This window comes from Onychomys torridus, chromosome 17 (genome assembly GCF_903995425.1).
Source record: "Onychomys torridus chromosome 17, mOncTor1.1, whole genome shotgun sequence".
In the NCBI taxonomy this organism is placed as follows: Eukaryota; Metazoa; Chordata; class Mammalia; order Rodentia; family Cricetidae; genus Onychomys; species Onychomys torridus.
Window position 1 is genome coordinate 4,212,695 of NC_050459.1, and position 6,141 is coordinate 4,218,835.

The following is a 6,141-nucleotide window of genomic DNA, read 5'->3' on the forward strand; positions in this document are numbered from 1 at the left end:
TTTGGGGTTTCACAAAGTGTTTCTGGAATTGGTTTGTGCTCCATGGTGGTAAAGAAATGGGACGTTACATCTCAATGTTAACTGACTATAACATGACAAGTAAACAAGTTTAATTGTGTTATTCACCTCATTGACTTTAATGAGTCAATAATAGATGTAATAGGCACCTCAGGACCAGATGGCACAGGGTAAAAAGTCCCTATGAAATACCATTTTTTCATCTCAAGTATCTGATAAATATGTTAATGTCCTGCACGATGCCAATTGCTAAAATTTCTTAGCAGCTGGTCAGTCACTCTACATTGCAGGGACTGCCGGGTTCTGTTTATAGCTCATGTTCACACTTTAAATTTGTAGATAAAGTATGTGTGTTTTTTTCTTAATACCAGAGTTAAATAATTGTATAAATGTACATATGTATTAAAAAAAATTCAACAGAAATTGGCTAAAACAAATCATAACAAATAATTGTTAAAACCTATGCATGTCTTTGAAAACTCAGCAGGGATTGGCTAAAATGAATCACATGTTGCTCTTTGTACACCAGCTTCAATCTGATATGAACTGGTAAACACTAGCATGTACTAGGAGAGATTACTCTTTCATTCCATATAACTTCAGATTATGTTTTAAGCAGAAATTCTGGTTGTTTCTTCAGATACTACATAAGACTTATTTAATAAATAAGAAAGCAATCAAATACCTTCCCTGTGGGTAATATCTAAAAGTCAATGGAGTAGTACATGTTTGCCAAGGCAATATTTTCTTTTTGTTTTAACATATTATTATGTTTCTGGAGAGGCAAATAAATATACATCTTGTAATTCAATATTATATCAAAAGAAACTTTAAAGCCCAAAGTTCTACAAATCTATATCCAAAGCTTTAAACCACATCACATGATCCTGCTCAAAGGTAAACAGCCTTCTCCTGCCTACATTCTTCAGTCCATCTCTCTGTGGCTTGGGGTTATTTGCATGTATTTACCATAGTCCTAGTTGTTCTTATATAGTAGTCTAACTAGCAAATTTCACAATTAAAATGCTGCACTCGGGAGGCAGAGCCAGGGGGATATCTGTGAGTTCGAGGCCAACCTGGTCTATAGAGTGACATCTAGGACAGGCGCCAAAACTTCACAGAGAAACCTTGTCTCAAAAATCAATCAATCAATCAATCAATCAATCAATAAAGTAAATGCTGAGTTTTATGACAAAATATAAGTATATTGTACTATCTATCTAAGAAAGGATGTATTTGAGAATTTTATGTGTGAAATATAAACTTTTATCACGTTGTATCTTCTTGATAAATAAGAACACTATACTTTGGGTTTTGATGAGTCAAGGAATTTATGAACACATTGTTTTAAAAAGTCTAATTTGTTTCATAACTTTCATTTTAATATTTGAGGTTTTTTGTAAAATTATTCCTAACTGGAAATAATGGAAATAATGAACATCAAAATATTGGAACATCAAAATGTTGGAAAACCCAGTTAATCTTAAGAATTTATAATATCTTGGAAGAGCTTGTAGGAAATTTAAAGTCTCAGCAAAACCAAGACCTGTAAATAGCAAAGAAAAGACATTGTGGGAAAAGCAGTTTCTGTCCTTTCTTAGAATTAAGAGACAAAAACATTGGGATTTAGCTCAGTGGTAGAGTGCTTGCCTAGCAAGCACAAGGCCCTGGGTTCAATCCTCAGCTCCAAAAAAACCAACCAAACAAACAAACAAACAAACAAACAAACAAAAACAATGAACAAATACCTGGAACACTATGAGGGAATGAACCTAACTTTGGCCTAGGACTTTAAAAACATCTCTAAAAAAAAAAAAAAAAAAAAAAAAAAAACAAGAGAAATTAGAAATTAATCATCTCAAGATGACAAAGAGTCCTCCTGTCATTGTAACAGAACTTCCATTGTCCCTGGGGTCCTAATAAGAATAATACCTTTTGAATGACTACCACACATTACCGAAATAGCTACCAATTTTTGCAGATTAGTGAAACATGTTTCCAGGAGAACAACCAGGCAGTGATACAATTCTTTAGAGGTGTAAAGGTGGGGAGAGAGCCGGGAAAGAACAGAGGGTGGTGTGAGGCACACAGGGAGGAGGAGCACACCTCATGCACATTTTGTTACAACTCCACAGTTTTTAATGAAATAAAATGCAGATTAAGAATTTTCACACTAAACTGAACATAGAATGAAAGAATTAAGATATGTGAATAATGTCTGGCTCCCCTAAGAAAAAGCAGAGTAAAAATAGCAAAACGTATTAAAAACTGTGTAGACATGGGAAAAATAATAAAAATGTCAATACACAAGAATCCAAAAAATTGTTATTGGTTCAAAAGTTACATATTACATTTCTTGGCACCCATGCAGAGAAAATAGGAGGAAGCTTATTTAGATTTTAAATATTTTTTTAAAATTTAAATTAACTAGTTTGGTATATACACATAAAGCTGTGTAGAAAGAAAACAGAGTGTTTAATACTTATAAATTGAGAAGTGTAGAGTAAACAAATGATACTAATGAGTTAAAAAAACCACAGGTGAAAATGAAGAGTACGGGTTCAAAGAGATGCTCTAGCAGTTAAGAGCACTTGATGATCTTGCAGAGGACTAAGCTATGGGTCCCAAGTACTCACATGGTGACTCACCATCACCTTGGATTCCAGTTCCAGGTGATATGGCACTCCCTTCTGACCTTTGTGGGCACTAGATATGCACTTGGTGCACATATATGCATGCAGGCCAAGCATCCACGCACATAAGGTGAGATAAATAAATATTTTAAAAGTGATTGAACCAAAATAATAAAAGTAACTGAACAAAGCAAAAGATTTACAAGAATTCATATGCATTTACAATTTTAAAAACCATGAAATCTATATAAAATGAAAATAGTTTATTTTATTTGATAGAGAATCAACATGTGGAAATCAAAACAAGTGGGGAACACTTCACAATCAGAGAAATAAGGATTGGACTCAAGACAAAATAAGGTTGTGGGAGGCAGGAAGATACCTATGAACTCAAAACACTTAGGCGATACAGAACTCTCTAGCAAAACCCTGCCTTAAAAACTGTAGTAAAATGGCACATAATAGAGTAAAATAGAATAGATTAAAGTAGAGTAGAATGATAAAATAAACCGAAGAAGGAAAAATTTAACATTGGAAAGTAAGGTGCCATCATGGGCTCCATAACAAGTAAAAGTCAATGATGGAATATTGATAAAAACATTGCAGCATCCTGAGAAAGAACAAAGACCTAGAAGACAACTCCAAAGTATAATACAACCTAATTATTGATGCTTAATAAAAATAATTAGAAGTTGATACCATCTAATATAGAAAAGAATAGAAAAAATCACTTGCAAATGTTTGCGACCACTAACACAAAGCACAATATTAGTTTTATGTTCCTGAAAACTAACTGGATGAGGCTTCATAAGTATTGTTTCTTCCCTGGAATCCAAGAACATGCCCATCATTCTGAAATGTTCTGCTTTTTCTCAGTGAGCTTTCTCAGGTCCATACCAGCTTTGATGATTTCGAATCATGATGTTTTACCCCTTTTAGACTTTCATTCTTTAGCATATGTGGGTACTGAAAATTGATTGAGGATGACTGTTTGCCATCAGTGATTGCCCTGGAAATCATGGTGCACCCTCCTCCAACATGCGTCATTTTCTGGTTTTCCTACTGATGCTTTATAAACATGCCAACATTTGTTTATCAGTTGTATGAGGTGGGATGTTCTGGTTTTGGTTTTTATTGTGAAGAATGTTTCTATGAACATTGGTGACCCATGTTCATTTGTCTCTTTTGTGGATTACCATATCAGTTTGTTTGTTTGTTTGTTTGTTTGTTTATCTATCTATCTACTTATTTATTTATTTATTGCTGATTAAATATCCTGGATTTTGGAATATTTGTTTATATGCTGAATATATTTATGTTAATAAAATAAATTGTCCTTTTTGTTGTATGCCTAAGTTTTTAATTTCAGAGCCATCTTTTCATTCCTGTTACTATTACTCTACTATGGGGCCCAGAACTAAATCAGCCCTAATGATCTATTATTACAACCCTAGATTTGTGCAGTTCTTTACACTCATCAGAGAAGCTTCTACTTGCAATAAATTGTAAGTATCACATAGACCCGCCACTCAACAAACTACAAAGTTTAAGGGATGTGAATTGCTCAGCCCTAAATGGGATATTTATATCATACCTCTCTGTGCCAATGCTCAGAATCAATAGAGAAGAGCCTGAAAGACAGTAAGGGCTAGAGGTGGTCAATAACCACAGGGAAATAGTATTTTCCAGACACAGTAAGGCAATATAAACCCATAATAGCATGCAAAAGTCCTGTGCAAACTCAAGCCAGACAAATTCACAGCATGGAGAAAGCAGGTGGTCAAGAATTCTCACCTGTAGCTAAAGAGGCATTGTGTGGTGATATTTTGTTGCACCATAATGAAATTTGCCTGAAGATCAAAGAACAGAACAAGCCACTAGATTAAACATAGAGGCCAGGCAGTTGTGGCACACATCTTTAATCCTAGCACTGAGGAGGCAGAGACCCATCTGTGTCTCTATGAGTTCAAAGTCATACTGGACTGTATGAGATTGATTCTGTTCGGAAGAGAAACAGAACCAGGCATTGGTGACACACACCTTTAATCCTAGTACTTGTGAGTCACACACCTTTAATCCTAGCACTTGAAATCTCACACCTTTAATCCCTGTATTTGGGAAGCACACAATGCCATTAATCCCAGTACTAGGAAAGAAGTGATGGCTGGGTGGAAAAAGATATAAAAGGCATGAGAAGACAGGAACTAGCGCTTTTTAGGCTAGAGACCCTTTCTAGCTGAGGACTCAGAGACATTCAGTCAGAGGATTTGTGGAGTTGCAAGGGTTGATGGAGTGAGAAGTGGCTGTGGTTTATTCCTTTGTCTCTCTGATCATTCAGTATTTACTCCAATATCTGGCTCTGCATTCTTATTAAGACTAATCAGGATCCGTGCAATATCCGTTGTCTTTGGGGGCATGAATTCACAGAAGATCCACTTGCCTGTGTCTTTGCAGGCGCCACCTCAGGCCAGAGTTGCATGCAGCCGGATTCTCCACCCCAGCTCTTGGGGGTTTTTTGGACACTAAGCAGGAGCTGGCGGTGCCAGCTGCAGTGGCACAGACAAAAGACAGGAAAGTGCAGACTTGCCTAGAGGGAGGATCTGCCATCTAGATACCCAGCCCACAATGAGTGAGAGCTGATGCCTATGCCAGTGAATATTCATTAGGGCTTTGATGCAGCAGCAGCAGCAGCCGCTATCCACTGCCAGGAACCGAAGACTGGCCCAGCAAATGGAGACTAGATCCTCTGTCCAGGCAGCATTAAAACTAAGCAAGAGTTTAAAGTAGCGTCTGGGTAAAAGTAACATCCAGGCATGATTAGTCCGACCCTGGCCAGGAGAGCAATTGAAGGAAGAGGCCTACCCATAATTCAGAGAGACTGCCCAAAGGAGGATTTACATGGGGGACATGCCACCAGAACCCTGTTTAGGGGCAAGATGTTGCCCCGAGGTTGGAGTATGATACGTCAGGGAAGAAGGGGCTTTAGAGGCTGAGGCTGAGGTCCTCGCCAAGGGAGAGGTGCCCTCACTCTCCATGTATTGACCAAGGAGCAACTGGACAATCAATTGGATGCATACATGTAGAAAACTAAAGGACACCTGGATGCTGTGTTGGATGCCCACATGGCACAGGCAGATCCTGAAAACAGTGGACTGCCTGCCTACTGGACTCTTGTTTAAGTCACCACATCTATATATATATATAAAAAAATAACCTTGAGAAAAACATGAGAAGAATTCTGATTAATTCTGGAGGTACCTATCACAACAGGCTGTGGACTTACCTGCCACCAGCTGGCACATTTAGTCTGTCTCATCTACTTTTTGATACTGTATTATATGAAACCCTATTTTCTTTTGATTTGGTTGAGTTTGATTTGTTGTTTATCCAGTCACCCAGACTTCTTCTTGAGCAGGAATGCATTGGCCTTGTGAGGAGAACATTTTCCAGCCTCTGACTCACCTGTCATATACTCTTGACATTTTCATAT

The 6,141-nt window shown here is 37.3% G+C and overlaps 1 pseudogene; it reads left to right on the top strand.

Moving 5' to 3' along the window:
* Nucleotides 1–5,290: 5,290 nt before the first annotated feature.
* LOC118569151 lies at nucleotides 5,291–5,830 on the top strand (annotated as a pseudogene).
* The last annotated feature ends 311 nt before the right edge of the window (nucleotides 5,831–6,141 follow it).